We start from the raw sequence: 23,053 nt of genomic DNA on the forward strand, positions 1-23,053 counted from the left end.
ACATAGGCCTCTGCCTAGCAGTGACTCACAAGGGTGCTTGACGCACCCAATCAGGAGCCACCTGAAACAAAAGCCCCAACTCCCTCTGACCAGGGCAGCCCAGAGATGGAAAACTGGCTGAAGGGCAGAGCTCAGAGGGTTGGGATGAGTGGCGCCAAGTCTAGTTGGAGGCCTGTAGCTCGCAGTGTCCCCCCGGGGTCACTACTGGCTCCAGTCCTGATCAGCTTCTTTGTCAAGCAGCTGCATGATGCGACCGAGCGCACCCTCGGCAAGTTTGCTGGTGCGACACAACTGGGCGGAGGGGCTGATGCAGCAGAGGGCTGCGCTGTCGTTCAGAGGGAGCTCGACAGGCTAGAGAAAGGGGCAGAGAGGAACCTCCGGCAGTTCACTGAAGGGAAGGGCAAAGCCTTCGCCCGGGGGGGAAGAATAACCCCCCGCACCAGTACATGCTGGGCCCGACCTGCTGGAAAGCAGCTTGGCCGCGAAGGAGCTGGCAGTGCTGCTGGACAGCAAGTTGACCCTGAGGCAGCAAGGAGCCCTTGTGGCCAGGGCGGCCAACGGTCTCCTGGGCTGCATTAGGCAGAGCAGAGCCTTGCCAGCAGGTCCAGGGAGCTGATGCTTCAACTCTCCTCAGCCCTGCTGAGGCCACCCCTGGAGTAGTGGGTGCAGTTGTGGCCTGCGCGCTACAAGACAGCTATGGAGCGAGTGCAGCAAAGGGCTGCTAAGATGCTGAAGGGCCTGGAGCATGTCTCGTGTGAGGCAAGGCTGGGAGCTGGGCCTGTGGAGCGCGGAGAAGACAAGACGCCTGGGGGGACTCTTATCACTGCATGTAACTATCTGAAGGGAGGGTGTCAAGAAGATGGCGCCAGACTCTTCTCAGTGGTGCCCAGTGACGGCACTGGAGGCAGTGGGCACATGATGAACCACCAGCACTTCCTCTGAAAGATAAGAAAAACCCTTTTTACTCAGCGCCAGTAGCACCACCATCTTGAGATCCTTGGCTTTCCCGGGGCTTGCTGCGCTGCCCTGGAGAGCACCGGCAAGGGGCGAGTTTGTGGTTGCTCCTTTTGCACGGTGTGCTACCAGGCCCTGCACCGGCGGGGGCTGCGGGACCTCTCGCGGGATCGGCCCGTTGCTCCACGTCTTCCCCCGGAGTAATCCCAGCTCTGCGGGAGTCGTCCCCGTTGCTGGTGCTCGGTGCTCCCCGAGAGGGCCTGCTCGATGCCTGGCCTGCGGGACGGGCTGCGGTGGCTCTCTCGGGCAGGGGAAGGCTGCGTGTGCCTGCCGCGCCGCCTTCTGCGCCTCCGTGGCCGCTGGTGCCATGCTTGGCGCCGTGCCGGGGGCAGGCTGTGTGCGGCAGGAGCAGAGCTGGCTGGCTGGTGGGCAGAGCTCTCGGAGGTTTCGCCACGAGAAGGTGTTGGTGCAGGAGCCCGTGGAGAGCTGGCGTAGGAGGGCCCCGGAGCGTCCTCCTGCCCAGGCGCCTGGTGGCCCCCCGACGTGGAGGCATGCTGGTGCCCGCCTGCAGAAGCTGCCTCCTGTCTCCTGGGGCCAGTGCTGCGGGACCTGCGCCGCAGTCGGCCACCGCCTTGGGGTCTTTGCCAAGGGCCAGCATGAGCAGTCGCCCGGGCCCTGCGCCGTCGCCGCCTGCTCCTTGCTGGCGAGTGGTCCTCCCTCCTCGCGTGCTGAAGGCGCCTGTGGGCATGATGGTCGTGCCTGGGGGACCTGCTTCGAGCCCTCTCGGGGGCCCCAGCGTGGCCACTGTCACTGCTGGAGGGGCTGCGGTGCCGCCTCCTTGCCGCCCAGCGGGAAGCAACTCTGCCTGCTGGCCGGCCGGCGGACGAGCTGCTCTCGGAGCAGCCGGTGCGGTACTCCTGGTAGTCGTCGTCGGCTCGCACCGTGTGGAGGATGGAGTGGAAAGGCCGCTGGCAGAGCGGGCACTCGGCTCTGGTGGCCGACCACTGCCGGATGCAGCCAAAGCAGAAGCTGTGCATGCAGAGGCTGACGTAGGCAGCGTTGTCCACTGGCTCCAGGCAGATGGGGCACAGCAGGTCTTCCGAGGGGTTGGGCGGCATTGCCTGCTGCCCGTGGCTCGAGCTGTTGCCAGGGGCAAAGCCGCCGTTGCCTGGAAGGTCTTCTGCTGAGGACATCATGTGCTACAGAGGAAAGAGAGCTAGAGCTTGTGACGTGTCCTCGAGACAAAGGGAGGAGAAAGCAGAAAAGCGGTGCAAGTGGAGAGGCACAGAGCTGCGCAGTCTTCTTCTGGGCTGCAAGGAAGCAGCAGGAGCCCTGTTCGCATGTCAGCCAAAAGGACCCCCCTCAAAACAGCCCCCTGTGGCCCTGGCTTTCCCCAGGAACGCTTCCCCTCGAGGAGGGCCGGTCCCAGGGGAAAGGCCGTCCTGACCCAGCGAGGGCAAGGCAGGCCGCGGCAAAGGGACTGGGTGGGCTACAGGCTGCGCGGTGGGGGCACTTCTTCTCCCCCATGCTCACCCTCAAGTGCTGCACCGAGGCAGTCCCAAGCAGTGCCCGCACCCCCCGCTGCCTTGCAGCAGCCCAGCTCACCTGCACTCCTCTGGGCCTGCACAACGGGGAAGAGCCCGTGCACCTTCCGGGCTGCCCAAGGCACCGGCACCCTCTGGGTGCCCCCGGCCGCGGCACCGCAGCCCTGCCGGCTCCACAGCCCCCGAGTCAGCCAAGCAGAGCTGCTGCTGGCCACCAAGCAAAGCCCCCGAGGCCAAGGCGTCGCCCTGCCGCGCCCTGGACGCCTGGCGGGCCACCCAGCGGGAAGCTTGGGGCAAGTGAGGCCGTCCCCACTGGGCGGCTGCCTCAGAGCACTGATGTCACAGCAGTCCCAGGAAGTCTCTGCTGACGTCACAGGGCTCTCGCGGCCACAGCCAGAAGACGCCCAGCCTGCGGGAGCAGCCCGCTGCTTGCACTGGAAAGTCCATTGCACAGCAGGCTTCAGCCGTGGGGGTTTGCCGGGCCTCTTTCTGCGTGGGGCTCTTGCTGCTTGCGACTGGGCCGGGCTTGCCGTTGGCGGGACTGGCGGTCGGCGGCTGGACGTTGGGTGCCAATCTCAGGCGTGCTGCGGCCTTGCTCCTCGCCTCCTCTTTGGGCAGAGGTCAAGCCGCACGCTGCCAAGCCTCAGGGTGGCCAAATGCCGCCAGAGTTGTGCTGCTGATCTGGACAGCTGCTTCTGCCCAAGAGTCCAGCTAAACCTTCCCTCTCTTCTCTCCACCCCCCAGGCTGGCACCATGAAAAGGCGTGTGCTGCCTTGAGGAGTTGGGGTTTGTTGCTTTTTTCCCAAAAGCACCACTTGTCCAGACGAGTCGGGGGCTGTGTTGGCCACAAGAGGCAGAAAGCCAAAGGCTCGCTAGGCGACGCCCGAAGTGCCCAGACGGGGAGGGCAGGGCAGATCTCAAGTGGTCTGCAGCGGCATTGCCTGGGGCAGCCTGCTTGTGCGGGGGCCTGGCCCATCTCCTGGGAACGACGGGGCAGGGCACGATGAAACGGGCAGGGTGCTGGGGGCTCCGGCCTGCCTGCCGCGGCTTGGCCTTGTCTCCAGGAGCTCTCGGCTCCCTGGGCTGCTCCAGCAGTGGCTGCGCTACGCGGACCTCAGGCAGCACCTGGGTGTTTTCCTGCCGGCAAGTCCAAGCAGTGTGGGGCATCGGGTGGCCGGGGCCCTCCGCGAGGCCCACACCCACCTCGGCCTCCTGGCCATAGGAGGAGGCCTGGCCAAGAGGCAGAGGACCCTCCTGATCCTGGCCCTGCCAAGGCTGTCGGGACCACACTGGCTTTTCTCCCTCCCTCCAAGCACCCTTGGCCCAAGGCCTTGGCGGTGCCCTACCCCAAGCGCCCTGGCACCCTCCCGCCTGCCTTAACGCGCCTGGTGGCCTTCTACGGTGACATGACTGGCTCGGTCCAAGAGGCAAGAGCGGCGTGTGTCGTTCCTCTCCACTTCAGGAAGGCTTTTGTCACTGCTCCTGTGCCATGCGCAGAGGCAAGACAGGGAAGTGGATTGCATCAGAATCACAGAATCACAGAATGGTTGAGGTTGGAAGGGACCTCTGGAGATCATCTAGTCCAACCTCCCTGCTCAAGCAGGGTCCTCCAGAGCATCTTTCCCAGGGTCGCATCCGGACGGGTTTTGAATAACTCCAGCGAAGGAGACTCCACTACCTCTCTGGGCAACCTGTTCCAATGCTCTGTCACCCTCACAGGAAACACGTTTTTTTCTCAGGTTTAGGTGGAACTGCCTGTGGTTCAGTTTGTGCCCATTGCCTCTTGTCCTGTTGCTGGGCACCACAGAGAAGAGACTGGCCTCATCCTCTCGACACTCCCCCTTCACATACTTACACACGTTGATCAGATCACCTCTCAGCCTTCTCTTCTCCAGGCTACACAGGCCCAGCTCTCGCAGCCTTTCTTCCGAGGAGAGATGCTCCGGTCCCCTCATCCTCTTTGGAGCCCTCCGCTGGACTCTCTGCAGTAGGGCCATGTCTCTCTTGGGCTGGGGAGCCCAGAACTGGACACAGGACTCCAGGTGAGGCCTCGCCAGGGCTGAGGAGAGGGGCAGGATCACCTCCCTCCACCAGCTGGCAACACTCTGCCTAAGGCACCCCAGGAGACCATTGGCCTTCTTGGCCACAGGGGCACATTGCTGCCTCATGCTTCACTTGTTGTCCACCAGCACTCCCAGGTCCTTCTCTGCAGAGCTGCTTTCCAGCAGGTCAACCCCCAGCCTGTCCTGCTGCCTGGGATTACTCCTCCCGAGGTGCAGGAGCCTGCCCTTGCCTTTGTTGAACTTCATCAAGTTCCTCTCCGCCCAACTCTCCAGCCTGTCCAGGTCCCTCGGAATGGCAGCACAGTCTTCTGGTGTGTCAGCCACTCCCCCCAGTTTAGGATCATCAGCAAACTTGCTGAGGGTGCATTCTGTCCCTTCCTCCAGGTCAGTGATGAATATGTTGAACAAGACTGGAGCCAGCACTGACCCCTGGGGGACACCGCTCGCTACAGGCCTCCAACTAGACTCTGCGCCACTGACCACAACCCTCTGAGCTCGGCCATCCAGCCAGTTCTCAAGCCACCTCACCATCCACTCTTCTAACCCACGCTTCCTGAGTTTACTTACGAGGATGTGATGGGAGACAGTGTCCAAAGCCTTGCTCAAGTCCAGGTAGACAACATCCACTGCTCTGCCCTCACCTACCCAGCCAGTCATCCCATCACAGAAGGCTATCCGATTGGCCAAGCATGATTTCCCTTTGGTGAATCCATGCTGACTACTCCTGATCACCTTCTCGTCCTCCACATGCTTAGTGAGGACCTCCAGGAGGAGCTGTTCCATCACCTTTCCGGGGGGGGGAGCTGAGGCTGACAGGCCTGGAGTTTCCTGGCTCCTCCTTCTGGCCCTTTTGGAAGACTGCGGTGACATTGGCTTTCTTCCAGTCCTCAGGCACCTCTCCTGATTGCCATGACCTTTCCAAGATGATGGAGAGTGGCCTAGCGATAACATCCGCCGGCTCTCCCAGCACTCGTGGGTGCATCCCGTCGGGGCGCATGGATTTGTGGGTGTCAAGTTTGGACAAAAGATCTCTAACCTGATCCTCCTCCACCAAGGGAGAGTCTGCCTTTCTGCAGCCTTCCTCTCTTGTCCCCAGAGTCTGGAATTCCTCAGCACTGGCCTTAGCAGTGAAGACTGAGGCAAAGGCAGCATTCAGGAACTCTGCCTTCTCTATATCCTTTGTTATCAGGGCACCCGCCCCATTCACCAGTGGGCCCACATTTTCCCTAGGCTTCCTTTTGCTATTGATGTATTTGAAGAAGTCCTTCTTGTTGTCCTTGTCCTCCCTTGCCAGATTTCATTCCAAATGGGCCTTAGCCTTCCTCGTCGCATCCCTGCACACTCTGACAACGTCCCTGTATTCCTCCCAAGTGGCCTGTCCCCTTTGCCACATTCGGTACACTTCCTTCTTCTGTTGGAGTTTGGCCAGGAGTTCCTTGCTCAGCCACGCAGGTCTCCTGCCCGCTTTGCTGGACTTCTTCCTCAGAGGGATGCACCCATCTTGAGCCTGGAGGAGGTGATGCTTGAATAGTAACCGGCTTTCTTGGACCCCTCTTCCTTCTAGGGGACCCCTAGTTCCTTCCTTCTACCCCATGAGATTCCCCTCTTGGGGTCCCTCAAGAGGCCAACGTTAGCTCTCCTCAAGTCCAGCCTTGCAATCCTACTCATTGCCCTGCTCTCTCCTCGTAGGATCCTCAACTCCACCATCTCACAGTCACTGCAGCCAAGGCTGCCCCCAAGATTCACCTCTCCAACTAGACCTTCTTTGTTTGTTAGTACAAGGTCTAGCAATGCACCTCTCCTCGTTGGCGTCTCCACCACCTGGGTCAAGAAATTATCATCAATGCTCTGCAGGAACCTCTTTGACTGTTTGTGCCTAGCTGTGCTGTCTTCCCAGCAGAGGTCAGGGTGGTTGAAGTCCCCCATGAGAACCAGGGCCTGTGATTGTGAGGCTACTTCCAGCTGTCTGTAGAAGGCCTCATCGACAACTTCCTCCTGATCAGGTGGCCTGTAGTAAACCCCCACAACAGTGTCGCCCATGTTAGCCTGCCCTTTAATCCTTGCCCATAGGCTCTCCACTTGCTCTTCATCCACCCCGAGGCAGAGCTCCACACATTCTAGTTGCTCCCTCACATAAAGAGCAACTCCACCACCTCGCCTTCCTGGCCGGCCTCTCCTAACAAGCACGTAGCCATCCATGACAGCATTCCAGTCATGTGAGCTATCCCACCAGCTCTCTGTAACTGCAATGAGATCATGGCCCTGCGACCGCACACAGATCTCTAACTCTTCCTGCTTATTCCCCATGCTGTGCGCATTGGTATACAGGCGTTTCAGAGAGCCAGTCAAGCATGTCAGCTTCCCAGGAGAGGTGCAAGAGGATCCTCCAGAGCCATGTCCCACGCTGTCTCCCCTGGCTGCATGCACCCGCTGGAGGCATCCTGACTTGAGCGGTGTTTTACTGACTACCCTGTCTCTATACCACTCCCCTTGCCCCTTCTTTCCTACTTTGAAGCCTTCCTTACCAGGCTGGCCAATCTGTTGGCAAAGACGCGCGTGCCCCACTTGGTAAGGTGGATCCCACCTCTCCCCATCAGCTGTTGATCTTCAAACAAGGTCCCACGGTCATAGAAACCAAAGCCCTGCTGCCAACACCAGCGGCGCAGCCAGGTGTTAATTTGGAAAACTCGTCTACTCCTCCTCCCGTCCTTTCCCTTCCCAGGCAAGATTGAGGAGAAAACGACCTGGGCTCCCAGACCCTTCACCACCATTCCCAGAGCTCTGAAGTCCCGTTTGATGCTTTCCAATTTGCCTTTTGTGTTGTTAGTGCCCACATGGAAGAGCAGCAGAGGGTAGTAGTCGGATGCATGGACAAGCCTGGGCAGTCTTTCCATGACATCTCTTCTTCGAGCCCCTGGCCGGCAGCAAACCTCTCTAGACAAGAGGTCAGGTCGGCAGATAGGTGCCTCTGTCCCCTGCAGCAGGCAGTCACCCACAACAATCACTCGCCGCTTCTTCCGGGGGTTCCTGTACGGCACAGGGTCTGCCAGGCCAGTTGCCTCCCTTGGAGCCATGCCCAGCTCCTCCTCAGCTTGGAGGGCGCTAAACTTGTTCTTCAAGGCTAAGTCTTGAGGAGGAGCAAGAGCCTTTCTCCTTCTGCGAGAGGTCACCAGCTTCCAGCCCTCTTCAACAGCGTTACGATGCACCTTTACACACGGTACAGAGCCCTCCGACAACTCCGCTGCACTGGGGGCTGGGGACTCCTGGAGCTGCACAGTCTCCGAGAACACCCTGTCAATCTCCTGCTCATCTTCTCGGATGCTACGCAGCCTACTAACTTCCTCCCGTAACTCCTTTATCGGGTGATGCAACTGGTCAACCAGAGCACACCTCATGCAGGAGAGCTGACTGTCAGCCCAGGCCCCACGGAGAGGCCCCAGGCACTCCCTGCAGCCTGACACCTGCAGAGCTGCATCTGCTGTCAGAGGGTCCGTCTGGGTTGAAGCCTCAGACACAGCTGATGCAGCACCTCCAGCAGCCACTGGGGAACGTGCTCTGCGGCGTGTCACGACCATGCCCGGGGAAGGACACACCACTGTGCAAAATGGAGAGGTGCCTTCTTTGCCTTTTGGCGCCCTTCTGCGCAAACTGCTGCGCAAACGGCTGTGTCTGTTGGCTGCCTCTGTTGGCTGCGCTGTGGGAGGTGCGCTTTAGGCCTGGCTCTTACATAGGCCTCTGCCTAGCAGTGACTCACAAGGGTGCTTGACGCACCCAATCAGGAGCCACCTGAAACAAAAGCCCCAACTCCCTCTGACCAGGGCAGCCCAGAGATGGAAAACTGGCTGAAGGGCAGAGCTCAGAGGGTTGGGATGAGTGGCGCCAAGTCTAGTTGGAGGCCTGTAGCTCGCAGTGTCCCCCCGGGGTCACTACTGGCTCCAGTCCTGATCAGCTTCTTTGTCAAGCAGCTGCATGATGCGACCGAGCGCACCCTCGGCAAGTTTGCTGGTGCGACACAACTGGGCGGAGGGGCTGATGCAGCAGAGGGCTGCGCTGTCGTTCAGAGGGAGCTCGACAGGCTGGAGAAAGGGGCAGAGAGGAACCTCCGGCAGTTCACTGAAGGGAAGGGCAAAGCCTTCGCCCGGGGGGGAAGAATAACCCCCCGCACCAGTACATGCTGGGCCCGACCTGCTGGAAAGCAGCTTGGCCGCGAAGGAGCTGGCAGTGCTGCTGGACAGCAAGTTGACCCTGAGGCAGCAAGGAGCCCTTGTGGCCAAGGCGGCCAACGGTCTCCTGGGCTGCATTAGGCAGAGCAGAGCCTTGCCAGCAGGTCCAGGGAGCTGATGCTTCAACTCTCCTCAGCCCTGCTGAGGCCACCCCTGGAGTAGTGGGTGCAGTTGTGGCCTGCGCGCTACAAGACAGCTATGGAGCGAGTGCAGCAAAGGGCTGCTAAGATGCTGAAGGGCCTGGAGCATGTCTCGTGTGAGGCAAGGCTGGGAGCTGGGCCTGTGGAGCGCGGAGAAGACAAGACGCCTGGGGGGACTCTTATCACTGCATGTAACTATCTGAAGGGAGGGTGTCAAGAAGATGGCGCCAGACTCTTCTCAGTGGTGCCCAGTGACGGCACAGGAGGCAGTGGGCACATGATGAACCACCAGCACTTCCTCTGAAAGATAAGAAAAACCCTTTTTACTCAGCGCCAGTAGCACCACCATCTTGAGATCCTTGGCTTTCCCGGGGCTTGCTGCGCTGCCCTGGAGAGCACCGGCAAGGGGCGAGTTTGTGGTTGCTCCTTTTGCACGGTGTGCTACCAGGCCCTGCACCGGCGGGGGCTGCGGGACCTCTCGCGGGATCGGCCCGTTGCTCCGCGTCTTCCCCCGGAGTAATCCCAGCTCTGCGGGAGTCGTCCCCGTTGCTGGTGCTCGGTGCTCCCCGAGAGGGCCTGCTCGATGCCTGGCCTGCGGGACGGGCTGCGGTGGCTCTCTCGGGCAGGGGAAGGCTGCGTGTGCCTGCCGCGCCGCCTTCTGCTGCTGCGCCTCCGTGGCCGCTGGTGCCATGCTTGGCGCCGTGCCGGGGGCAGGCTGTGTGCGGCAGGAGCAGAGCTGGCTGGCTGGTGGGCAGAGCTCTCGGAGGTTTCGCCACGAGAAGGTGTTGGTGCAGGAGCCCGTGGAGAGCTGGCGTAGGAGGGCCCCGGAGCGTCCTCCTGCCCAGGCGCCTGGTGGCCCCCCGACGTGGAGGCATGCTGGTGCCCGCCTGCAGAAGCTGCCTCCTGTCTCCTGGGGCCAGTGCTGCGGGACCTGCGCCGCAGTCGGCCACCGCCTTGGGGTCTTTGCCAAGGGCCAGCATGAGCAGTCGCCCGGGCCCTGCGCCGTCGCCGCCTGCTCCTTGCTGGCGAGTGGTCCTCCCTCCTCGCGTGCTGAAGGCGCCTGTGGGCATGATGGTCGTGCCTGGGGGACCTGCTTCGAGCCCTCTCGGGGGCCCCAGCGTGGCCACTGTCACTGCTGGAGGGGCTGCGGTGCCGCCTCCTTGCCGCCCAGCGGGAAGCAACTCTGCCTGCTGGCCGGCCGGCGGACGAGCTGCTCTCGGAGCAGCCGGTGCGGTACTCCTGGTAGTCGTCGTCGGCTCGCACCGTGTGGAGGATGGAGTGGAAAGGCCGCTGGCAGAGCGGGCACTCGGCTCTGGTGGCCGACCACTGCCGGATGCAGCCAAAGCAGAAGCTGTGCATGCAGAGGCTGACGTAGGCAGCGTTGTCCACTGGCTCCAGGCAGATGGGGCACAGCAGGTCTTCCGAGGGGTTGGGCGGCATTGCCTGCTGCCCGTGGCTCGAGCTGTTGCCAGGGGCAAAGCCGCCGTTGCCTGGAAGGTCTTCTGCTGAGGACATCATGTGCTACAGAGGAAAGAGAGCTAGAGCTTGTGACGTGTCCTCGAGACAAAGGGAGGAGAAAGCAGAAAAGCGGTGCAAGTGGAGAGGCACAGAGCTGCGCAGTCTTCTTCTGGGCTGCAAGGAAGCAGCAGGAGCCCTGTTCGCATGTCAGCCAAAAGGACCCCCCTCAAAACAGCCCCCTGTGGCCCTGGCTTTCCCCAGGAACGCTTCCCCTCGAGGAGGGCCGGTCCCAGGGGAAAGGCCGTCCTGACCCAGCGAGGGCAAGGAAGGCCGCGGCAAAGGGACTGGGTGGGCTACAGGCTGCGCGGTGGGGGCACTTCTTCTCCCCCATGCTCACCCTCAAGTGCTGCACCGAGGCAGTCCCAAGCAGTGCCCGCACCCCCCGCTGCCTTGCAGCAGCCCAGCTCACCTGCACTCCTCTGGGCCTGCACAACGGGGAAGAGCCCGTGCACCTTCCGGGCTGCCCAAGGCACCGGCACCCTCTGGGTGCCCCCGGCCGCGGCACCGCAGCCCTGCCGGCTCCACAGCCCCCGAGTCAGCCAAGCAGAGCTGCTGCTGGCCACCAAGCAAAGCCCCCGAGGCCAAGGCGTCGCCCTGCCGCGCCCTGGACGCCTGGCGGGCCACCCAGCGGGAAGCTTGGGGCCAAGTGAGGCCGTCCCCACTGGGCGGCTGCCTCAGAGCACTGATGTCACAGCAGTCCCAGGAAGTCTCTGCTGACGTCACAGGGCTCTCGCGGCCACAGCCAGAAGACGCCCAGCCTGCGGGAGCAGCCCGCTGCTTGCACTGGAAAGTCCATTGCACAGCAGGCTTCAGCCGTGGGGGTTTGCCGGGCCTCTTTCTGCGTGGGGCTCTTGCTGCTTGCGACTGGGCCGGGCTTGCCATTGGCGGGACTGGCGGTCGGCGGCTGGACGTTGGGTGCCAATCTCAGGCGTGCTGCGGCCTTGCTCCTCGCCTCCTCTTTGGGCAGAGGTCAAGCCGCACGCTGCCAAGCCTCAGGGTGGCCAAATGCCGCCAGAGTTGTGCTGCTGATCTGGACAGCTGCTTCTGCCCAAGAGTCCAGCTAAACCTTCCCTCTCTTCTCTCCACCCCCCAGGCTGGCACCATGAAAAGGCGTGTGCTGCCTTGAGGAGTTGGGGTTTGTTGCTTTTTTCCCAAAAGCACCACTTGTCCAGACGAGTCGGGGGCTGTGTTGGCCACAAGAGGCAGAAAGCCAAAGGCTCGCTAGGCGACGCCCGAAGTGCCCAGACGGGGAGGGCAGGGCAGATCTCAAGTGGTCTGCAGCGGCATTGCCTGGGGCAGCCTGCTTGTGCGGGGGCCTGGCCCATCTCCTGGGAACGACGGGGCAGGGCACGATGAAACGGGCAGGGTGCTGGGGGCTCCGGCCTGCCTGCCGCGGCTTGGCCTTGTCTCCAGGAGCTCTCGGCTCCCTGGGCTGCTCCAGCAGTGGCTGCGCTACGCGGACCTCAGGCAGCACCTGGGTGTTTTCCTGCCGGCAAGTCCAAGCAGTGTGGGGCATCGGGTGGCCGGGGCCCTCCGCGAGGCCCACACCCACCTCGGCCTCCTGGCCATAGGAGGAGGCCTGGCCAAGAGGCAGAGGACCCTCCTGATCCTGGCCCTGCCAAGGCTGTCGGGACCACACTGGCTTTTCTCCCTCCCTCCAAGCACCCTTGGCCCAAGGCCTTGGCGGTGCCCTACCCCAAGCGCCCTGGCACCCTCCCGCCTGCCTTAACGCGCCTGGTGGCCTTCTACGGTGACATGACTGGCTCGGTCCAAGAGGCAAGAGCGGCGTGTGTCGTTCCTCTCCACTTCAGGAAGGCTTTTGTCACTGCTCCTGTGCCATGCGCAGAGGCAAGACAGGGAAGTGGATTGCATCAGAATCACAGAATCACAGAATGGTTGAGGTTGGAAGGGACCTCTGGAGATCATCTAGTCCAACCTCCCTGCTCAAGCAGGGTCCTCCAGAGCATCTTTCCCAGGGTCGCATCCGGACGGGTTTTGAATAACTCCAGCGAAGGAGACTCCACTACCTCTCTGGGCAACCTGTTCCAATGCTCTGTCACCCTCACAGGAAACACGTTTTTTTCTCAGGTTTAGGTGGAACTGCCTGTGGTTCAGTTTGTGCCCATTGCCTCTTGTCCTGTTGCTGGGCACCACAGAGAAGAGACTGGCCTCATCCTCTCGACACTCCCCCTTCACATACTTACACACGTTGATCAGATCACCTCTCAGCCTTCTCTTCTCCAGGCTACACAGGCCCAGCTCTCGCAGCCTTTCTTCCGAGGAGAGATGCTCCGGTCCCCTCATCCTCTTTGGAGCCCTCCGCTGGACTCTCTGCAGTAGGGCCATGTCTCTCTTGGGCTGGGGAGCCCAGAACTGGACACAGGACTCCAGGTGAGGCCTCGCCAGGGCTGAGGAGAGGGGCAGGATCACCTCCCTCCACCAGCTGGCAACACTCTGCCTAAGGCACCCCAGGAGACCATTGGCCTTCTTGGCCACAGGGGCACATTGCTGCCTCATGCTTCACTTGTTGTCCACCAGCACTCCCAGGTCCTTCTCTGCAGAGCTGCTTTCCAGCAGGTCAACCCCCAGCCTGTCCTGCTGCCTGGGATTACTCCTCCCGAGGTGCAGGAGCCTGCCCTTGCCTTTGTTGAACTTCATCAAGTTCCTCTCCGCCCAACTCTCCAGCCTGTCCAGGTCCCTCGGAATGGCAGCACAGTCTTCTGGTGTGTCAGCCACTCCCCCCAGTTTAGGATCATCAGCAAACTTGCTGAGGGTGCACTCTGTCCCTTCCTCCAGGTCAGTGATGAATATGTTGAACAAGACTGGAGCCAGCACTGACCCCTGGGGGACACCGCTCGCTACAGGCCTCCAACTAGACTCTGCGCCACTGACCACAACCCTCTGAGCTCGGCCATCCAGCCAGTTCTCAAGCCACCTCACCATCCACTCTTCTAACCCACGCTTCCTGAGTTTACTTACGAGCATGTGATGGGAGACAGTGTCCAAAGCCTTGCTCAAGTCCAGGTAGACAACATCCACTGCTCTGCCCTCACCTACCCAGCCAGTCATCCCATCACAGAAGGCTATCCGATTGGCCAAGCATGATTTCCCTTTGGTGAATCCATGCTGACTACTCCTGATCACCTTCTCGTCCTCCATATGCTTAGTGAGGACCTCCAGGAGGAGCTGTTCCATCACCTTTCCGGGGGGGGGGAGCTGAGGCTGACAGGCCTGGAGTTTCCTGGCTCCTCCTTCTGGCCCTTTTGGAAGACTGCGGTGACATTGGCTTTCTTCCAGTCCTCAGGCACCTCTCCTGATTGCCATGACCTTTCCAAGATGATGGAGAGTGGCCTAGCGATAACATCCGCCGGCTCTCCCAGCACTCGTGGGTGCATCCCGTCGGGGCGCATGGATTTGTGGGTGTCAAGTTTGGACAAAAGATCTCTAACCTGATCCTCCTCCACCAAGGGAGAGTCTGCCTTTCTGCAGCCTTCCTCTCTTGTCCCCAGAGTCTGGAATTCCTCAGCACTGGCCTTAGCAGTGAAGACTGAGGCAAAGGCAGCATTCAGGAACTCTGCCTTCTCTATATCCTTTGTTATCAGGGCACCCGCCCCATTCACCAGTGGGCCCACATTTTCCCTAGGCTTCCTTTTGCTATTGATGTATTTGAAGAAGTCCTTCTTGTTGTCCTTGTCCTCCCTTGCCAGATTTCATTCCAAATGGGCCTTAGCCTTCCTCGTCGCATCCCTGCACACTCTGACAACGTCCCTGTATTCCTCCCAAGTGGCCTGTCCCCTTTGCCACATTCGGTACACTTCCTTCTTCTGTTGGAGTTTGGTCAGGAGTTCCTTGCTCAGCCACGCAGGTCTCCTGCCCGCTTTGCTGGACTTCTTCCTCAGAGGGATGCACCCATCTTGAGCCTGGAGGAGGTGATGCTTGAATAGTAACCGGCTTTCTTGGACCCCTCTTCCTTCTAGGGGACCCCTAGTTCCTTCCTTCTACCCCATGAGATTCCCCTCTTGGGGTCCCTCAAGAGGCCAACGTTAGCTCTCCTCAAGTCCAGCCTTGCAATCCTACTCATTGCCCTGCTCTCTCCTCGTAGGATCCTCAACTCCACCATCTCACAGTCACTGCAGCCAAGGCTGCCCCCAAGCTTCACCTCTCCAACTAGACCTTCTTTGTTTGTTAGTACAAGGTCTAGCAATGCACCTCTCCTCGTTGGCGTCTCCACCACCTGGGTCAAGAAATTATCATCAATGCTCTGCAGGAACCTCTTTGACTGTTTGTGCCTAGCTGTGCTGTCTTCCCAGCAGAGGTCAGGGTGGTTGAAGTCCCCCATGAGAACCAGGGCCTGTGATTGTGAGGCTACTTCCAGCTGTCTGTAGAAGGCCTCATCGACAACTTCCTCCTGATCAGGTGGCCTGTAGTAAACCCCCACAACAGTGTCGCCCATGTTAGCCTGCCCTTTAATCCTTGCCCATAGGCTCTCCACTTGCTCTTCATCCACCCCGAGGCAGAGCTCCACACATTCTAGTTGCTCCCTCACATAAAGAGCAACTCCACCACCTCGCCTTCCTGGCCGGCCTCTCCTAACAAGCACGTAGCCATCCATGACAGCATTCCAGTCATGTGAGCTATCCCACCAGCTCTCTGTAACTGCAATGAGATCATGGCCCTGCGACCGCACACAGATCTCTAACTCTTCCTGCTTATTCCCCATGCTGTGCGCATTGGTATACAGGCGTTTCAGAGAGCCAGTCAAGCATGTCAGCTTCCCAGGAGAGGTGCAAGAGGATCCTCCAGAGCCATGTCCCACGCTGTCTCCCCTGGCTGCATGCACCCGCTGGAGGCATCCTGACTTGAGCGGTGTTTTACTGACTACCCTGTCTCTATACCACTCCCCTTGCCCCTTCTTTCCTACTTTGAAGCCTTCCTTACCAGGCTGGCCAATCTGTTGGCAAAGACGCGCGTGCCCCACTTGGTAAGGTGGATCCCACCTCTCCCCATCAGCTGTTGATCTTCAAACAAGGTCCCACGGTCATAGAAACCAAAGCCCTGCTGCCAACACCAGCGGCGCAGCCAGGTGTTAATTTGGAAAACTCGTCTACTCCTCCTCCCGTCCTTTCCCTTCCCAGGCAAGATTGAGGAGAAAACGACCTGGGCTCCCAGACCCTTCACCACCATTCCCAGAGCTCTGAAGTCCCGTTTGATGCTTTCCAATTTGCCTTTTGTGTTGTTAGTGCCCACATGGAAGAGCAGCAGAGGGTAGTAGTCGGATGCATGGACAAGCCTGGGCAGTCTTTCCATGACATCTCTTCTTCGAGCCCCTGGCCGGCAGCAAACCTCTCTAGACAAGAGGTCAGGTCGGCAGATAGGTGCCTCTGTCCCCTGCAGCAGGCAGTCACCCACAACAATCACTCGCCGCTTCTTCCGGGGGTTCCTGTACGGCACAGGGTCTGCCAGGCCAGTTGCCTCCCTTGGAGCCATGCCCAGCTCCTCCTCAGCTTGGAGGGCGCTAAACTTGTTCTTCAAGGCTAAGTCTTGAGGAGGAGCAAGAGCCTTTCTCCTTCTGCGAGAGGTCACCAGCTTCCAGCCCTCTTCAACAGCGTTACGATGCACCTTTACACACGGTACAGAGCCCTCCGACAACTCCGCTGCACTGGGGGCTGGGGACTCCTGGAGCTGCACAGTCTCCGAGAACACCCTGTCAATCTCCTGCTCATCTTCTCGGATGCTACGCAGCCTACTAACTTCCTCCCGTAACTCCTTTATCGGGTGATGCAACTGGTCAACCAGAGCACACCTCATGCAGGAGAGCTGACTGTCAGCCCAGGCCCCACGGAGAGGCCCCAGGCACTCCCTGCAGCCTGACACCTGCAGAGCTGCATCTGCTGTCAGAGGGTCCGTCTGGGTTGAAGCCTCAGACACAGCTGATGCAGCACCTCCAGCAGCCACTGGGGAACGTGCTCTGCGGCGTGTCACGACCATGCCCGGGGAAGGACACACCACTGTGCAAAATGGAGAGGTGCCTTCTTTGCCTTTTGGCGCCCTTCTGCGCAAACTGCTGCGCAAACGGCTGTGTCTGTTGGCTGCCTCTGTTGGCTGCGCTGTGGGAGGTGCGCTTTAGGCCTGGCTCTTACATAGGCCTCTGCCTAGCAGTGACTCACAAGGGTGCTTGACGCACCCAATCAGGAGCCACCTGAAACAAAAGCCCCAACTCCCTCTGACCAGGGCAGCCCAGAGATGGAAAACTGGCTGAAGGGCAGAGCTCAGAGGGTTGGGATGAGTGGCGCCAAGTCTAGTTGGAGGCCTGTAGCTCGCAGTGTCCCCCCGGGGTCACTACTGGCTCCAGTCCTGATCAGCTTCTTTGTCAAGCAGCTGCATGATGCGACCGAGCGCACCCTCGGCAAGTTTGCTGGTGCGACACAACTGGGCGGAGGGGCTGATGCAGCAGAGGGCTGCGCTGTCGTTCAGAGGGAGCTCGACAGGCTAGAGAAAGGGGCAGAGAGGAACCTCCGGCAGTTCACTGAAGGGAAGGGCAAAGCCTTCGCCCGGGGGGGAAGAATAACCCCCCGCACCAGTACATGCTGGGCCCGACCTGCTGGAAAGCAGCTTGGCCGCGAAGGAGCTGGCAGTGCTGCTGGACAGCAAGTTGACCCTGAGGCAGCAAGGAGCCCTTGTGGCCAAGGCGGCCAACGGTCTCCTGGGCTGCATTAGGCAGAGCAGAGCCTTGCCAGCAGGTCCAGGGAGCTGATGCTTCAACTCTCCTCAGCCCTGCTGAGGCCACCCCTGGAGTAGTGGGTGCAGTTGTGGCCTGCGCGCTACAAGACAGCTATGGAGCGAGTGCAGCAAAGGGCTGCTAAGATGCTGAAGGGCCTGGAGCATGTCTCGTGTGAGGCAAGGCTGGGAGCTGGGCCTGTGGAGCGCGGAGAAGACAAGACGCCTGGGGGGACTCTTATCACTGCATGTAACTATCTGAAGGGAGGGTGTCAAGAAGATGGCGCCAGACTCTTCTCAGTGGTGCCCAGTGACGGCACTGGAGGCAGTGGGCACATGATGAACCACCAGCACTTCCTCTGAAAGATAAGAAAAACCCTTTTTACTCAGCGCCAGTAGCACCACCATCTTGAGATCCTTGGCTTTCCCGGGGCTTGCTGCGCTGCCCTGGAGAGCACCGGCAAGGGGCGAGTTTGTGGTTGCTCCTTTTGCACGGTGTGCTACCAGGCCCTGCACCGGCGGGGGCTGCGGGACCTCTCGCGGGATCGGCCCGTTGCTCCGCGTCTTCCCCCGGAGTAATCCCAGCTCTGCGGGAGTCGTCCCCGTTGCTGGTGCTCGGTGCTCCCCGAGAGGGCCTGCTCGATGCCTGGCCTGCGGGACGGGCTGCGGTGGCTCTCTCGGGCAGGGGAAGGCTGCGTGTGCCTGCCGCGCCGCCTTCTGCTGCTGCGCCTCCGTGGCCGCTGGTGCCATGCTTGGCGCCGTGCCGGGGGCAGGCTGTGTGCGGCAGGAGCAGAGCTGGCTGGCTGGTGGGCAGAGCTCTCGGAGGTTTCGCCACGAGAAGGTGTTGGTGCAGGAGCCCGTGGAGAGCTGGCGTAGGAGGGCCCCGGAGCGTCCTCCTGCCCAGGCGCCTGGTGGCCCCCCGACGTGGAGGCATGCTGGTGCCCGCCTGCAGAAGCTGCCTCCTGTCTCCTGGGGCCAGTGCTGCGGGACCTGCGCCGCAGTCGGCCACCGCCTTGGGGTCTTTGCCAAGGGCCAGCATGAGCAGTCGCCCGGGCCCTGCGCCGTCGCCGCCTGCTCCTTGCTGGCGAGTGGTCCTCCCTCCTCGCGTGCTGAAGGCGCCTGTGGGCATGATGGTCGTGCCTGGGGGACCTGCTTCGAGCCCTCTCGGGGGCCCCAGCGTGGCCACTGTCACTGCTGGAGGGGCTGCGGTGCCGCCTCCTTGCCGCCCAGCGGGAAGCAACTCTGCCTGCTGGCCGGCCGGCGGACGAGCTGCTCTCGGAGCAGCCGGTGCGGTACTCCTGGTAGTCGTCGTCGGCTCGCACCGTGTGGAGGATGGAGTGGAAAGGCCGCTGGCAGAGCGGGCACTCGGCTCTGGTGGCCGACCACTGCCGGATGCAGCCAAAGCAGAAGCTGTGCATGCAGAGGCTGACGTAGGCAGCGTTGTCCACTGGCTCCAGGCAGATGGGGCACAGCAGGTCTTCCGAGGGGTTGGGCGGCATTGCCTGCTGCCCGTGGCTCGAACTGTTGCCAGGGGCAAAGCCGCCGTTGCCTGGAAGGTCTTCTGCTGAGGACATCATGTGCTACAGAGGAAAGAGAGCTAGAGCTTGTGACGTGTCCTCGAGACAAAGGGAGGAGAAAGCAGAAAAGCGGTGCAAGTGGAGAGGCACAGAGCTGCGCAGTCTTCTTCTGGGCTGCAAGGAAGCAGCAGGAGCCCTGTTCGCATGTCAGCCAAAAGGACCCCCCTCAAAACAGCCCCCTGTGGCCCTGGCTTTCCCCAGGAACGCTTCCCCTCGAGGAGGGCCGGTCCCAGGGGAAAGGCCGTCCTGACCCAGCGAGGGCAAGGAAGGCCGCGGCAAAGGGACTGGGTGGGCTACAGGCTGCGCGGTGGGGGCACTTCTTCTCCCCCATGCTCACCCTCAAGTGCTGCACCGAGGCAGTCCCAAGCAGTGCCCGCACCCCCCGCTGCCTTGCAGCAGCCCAGCTCACCTGCACTCCTCTGGGCCTGCACAACGGGGAAGAGCCCGTGCACCTTCCGGGCTGCCCAAGGCACCGGCACCCTCTGGGTGCCCCCGGCCGCGGCACCGCAGCCCTGCCGGCTCCACAGCCCCCGAGTCAGCCAAGCAGAGCTGCTGCTGGCCACCAAGCAAAGCCCCCGAGGCCAAGGCGTCGCCCTGCCGCGCCCTGGACGCCTGGCGGGCCACCCAGCGGGAAGCTTGGGGCCAAGTGAGGCCGTCCCCACTGGGCGGCTGCCTCAGAGCACTGATGTCACAGCAGTCCCAGGAAGTCTCTGCTGACGTCACAGGGCTCTCGCGGCCACAGCCAGAAGACGCCCAGCCTGCGGGAGCAGCCCGCTGCTTGCACTGGAAAGTCCATTGCACAGCAGGCTTCAGCCGTGGGGGTTTGCCGGGCCTCTTTCTGCGTGGGGCTCTTGCTGCTTGCGACTGGGCCGGGCTTGCCGTTGGCGGGACTGGCGGTCGGCGGCTGGACGTTGGGTGCCAATCTCAGGCGTGCTGCGGCCTTGCTCCTCGCCTCCTCTTTGGGCAGAGGTCAAGCCGCACGCTGCCAAGCCTCAGGGTGGCCAAATGCCGCCAGAGTTGTGCTGCTGATCTGGACAGCTGCTTCTGCCCAAGAGTCCAGCTAAACCTTCCCTCTCTTCTCTCCACCCCCCAGGCTGGCACCATGAAAAGGCGTGTGCTGCCTTGAGGAGTTGGGGTTTGTTGCTTTTTTCCCAAAAGCACCACTTGTCCAGACGAGTCGGGGGCTGTGTTGGCCACAAGAGGCAGAAAGCCAAAGGCTCGCTAGGCGACGCCCGAAGTGCCCAGACGGGGAGGGCAGGGCAGATCTCAAGTGGTCTGCAGCGGCATTGCCTGGGGCAGCCTGCTTGTGCGGGGGCCTGGCCCATCTCCTGGGAACGACGGGGCAGGGCACGATGAAACGGGCAGGGTGCTGGGGGCTCCGGCCTGCCTGCCGCGGCTTGGCCTTGTCTCCAGGAGCTCTCGGCTCCCTGGGCTGCTCCAGCAGTGGCTGCGCTACGCGGACCTCAGGCAGCACCTGGGTGTTTTCCTGCCGGCAAGTCCAAGCAGTGTGGGGCATCGGGTGGCCGGGGCCCTCCGCGAGGCCCACACCCACCTCGGCCTCCTGGCCATAGGAGGAGGCCTGGCCAAGAGGCAGAGGACCCTCCTGATCCTGGCCCTGCCAAGGCTGTCGGGACCACACTGGCTCTTCTCCCTCCCTCCAAGCACCCTTGGCCCAAGGCCTTGGCGGTGCCCTACCCCAAGCGCCCTGGCACCCTCCCGCCTGCCTTAACGCGCCTGGTGGCCTTCTACGGTGACATGACTGGCTCGGTCCAAGAGGCAAGAGCGGCGTGTGTCGTTCCTCTCCACTTCAGGAAGGCTTTTGTCACTGCTCCTGTGCCATGCGCAGAGGCAAGACAGGGAAGTGGATTGCATCAGAATCACAGAATCACAGAATGGTTGAGGTTGGAAGGGACCTCTGGAGATCATCTAGTCCAACCTCCCTGCTCAAGCAGGGTCCTCCAGAGCATCTTTCCCAGGGTCGCATCCGGACGGGTTTTGAATAACTCCAGCGAAGGAGACTCCACTACCTCTCTGGGCAACCTGTTCCAATGCTCTGTCACCCTCACAGGAAACACGTTTTTTTCTCAGGTTTAGGTGGAACTGCCTGTGGTTCAGTTTGTGCCCATTGCCTCTTGTCCTGTTGCTGGGCACCACAGAGAAGAGACTGGCCTCATCCTCTCGACACTCCCCCTTCACATACTTACACACGTTGATCAGATCACCTCTCAGCCTTCTCTTCTCCAGGCTACACAGGCCCAGCTCTCGCAGCCTTTCTTCCGAGGAGAGATGCTCCGGTCCCCTCATCCTCTTTGGAGCCCTCCGCTGGACTCTCTGCAGTAGGGCCATGTCTCTCTTGGGCTGGGGAGCCCAGAACTGGACACAGGACTCCAGGTGAGGCCTCGCCAGGGCTGAGGAGAGGGGCAGGATCACCTCCCTCCACCTGCTGGCAACACTCTGCCTAAGGCACCCCAGGAGACCATTGGCCTTCTTGGCCACAGGGGCACACTGCTGCCTCATGCTTCACTTGTTGTCCACCAGCACTCCCAGGTCCTTCTCTGCAGAGCTGCTTTCCAGCAGGTCAACCCCCAGCCTGTCCTGCTGCCTGGGATTACTCCTCCCGAGGTGCAGGAGCCTGCCCTTGCCTTTGTTGAACTTCATCAAGTTCCTCTCCGCCCAACTCTCCAGCCTGTCCAGGTCCCTCGGAATGGCAGCACAGTCTTCTGGTGTGTCAGCCACTCCCCCCAGTTTAGGATCATCAGCAAACTTGCTGAGGGTGCATTCTGTCCCTTCCTCCAGGTCAGTGATGAATATGTTGAACAAGACTGGAGCCAGCACTGACCCCTGGGGGACACCGCTCGCTACAGGCCTCCAACTAGACTCTGCGCCACTGACCACAACCCTCTGAGCTCGGCCATCCAGCCAGTTCTCAAGCCACCTCACCATCCACTCTTCTAACCCACGCTTCCTGAGTTTACTTACGAGGATGTGATGGGAGACAGTGTCCAAAGCCTTGCTCAAGTCCAGGTAGACAACATCCACTGCTCTGCCCTCACCTACCCAGCCAGTCATCCCATCACAGAAGGCTATCCGATTGGCCAAGCATGATTTCCCTTTGGTGAATCCATGCTGACTACTCCTGATCACCTTCTCGTCCTCCACATGCTTAGTGAGGACCTCCAGGAGGAGCTGTTCCATCACCTTTCCGGGGGGGGGAGCTGAGGCTGACAGGCCTGGAGTTTCCTGGCTCCTCCTTCTGGCCCTTTTGGAAGACTGCGGTGACATTGGCTTTCTTCCAGTCCTCAGGCACCTCTCCTGATTGCCATGACCTTTCCAAGATGATGGAGAGTGGCCTAGCGATAACATCCGCCGGCTCTCCCAGCACTCGTGGGTGCATCCCGTCGGGGCGCATGGATTTGTGGGTGTCAAGTTTGGACAAAAGATCTCTAACCTGATCCTCCTCCACCAAGGGAGAGTCTGCCTTTCTGCAGCCTTCCTCTCTTGTCCCCAGAGTCTGGAATTCCTCAGCACTGGCCTTAGCAGTGAAGACTGAGGCAAAGGCAGCATTCAATAACTCTGCCTTCTCTATATCCTTTGTTATCAGGGCACCCGCCCCATTCACCAGTGGGCCCACATTTTCCCTAGGCTTCCTTTTGCTATTGATGTATTTGAAGAAGTCCTTCTTGTTGTCCTTGTCCTCCCTTGCCAGATTTCATTCCAAATGGGCCTTAGCCTTCCTCGTCGCATCCCTGCACACTCTGACAACGTCCCTGTATTCCTCCCAAGTGGCCTGTCCCCTTTGCCACATTCGGTACACTTCCTTCTTCTGTTGGAGTTTGGCCAGGAGTTCCTTGCTCAGCCACGCAGGTCTCCTGCCCGCTTTGCTGGACTTCTTCCTCAGAGGGATGCACCCATCTTGAGCCTGGAGGAGGTGATGCTTGAATAGTAACCGGCTTTCTTGGACCCCTCTTCCTTCTAGGGGACCCCTAGTTCCTTCCTTCTACCCCATGAGATTCCCCTCTTGGGGTCCCTCAAGAGGCCAACGTTAGCTCTCCTCAAGTCCAGCCTTGCAATCCTACTCATTGCCCTGCTCTCTCCTCGTAGGATCCTCAACTCCACCATCTCACAGTCACTGCAGCCAAGGCTGCCCCCAAGATTCACCTCTCCAACTAGACCTTCTTTGTTTGTTAGTACAAGGTCTAGCAATGCACCTCTCCTCGTTGGCGTCTCCACCACCTGGGTCAAGAAATTATCATCAATGCTCTGCAGGAACCTCTTTGACTGTTTGTGCCTAGCTGTGCTGTCTTCCCAGCAGAGGTC

Source organism: Struthio camelus, chromosome 9 (assembly GCF_040807025.1).
Source record: "Struthio camelus isolate bStrCam1 chromosome 9, bStrCam1.hap1, whole genome shotgun sequence".
NCBI lineage: Eukaryota > Metazoa > Chordata > Aves > Struthioniformes > Struthionidae > Struthio > Struthio camelus.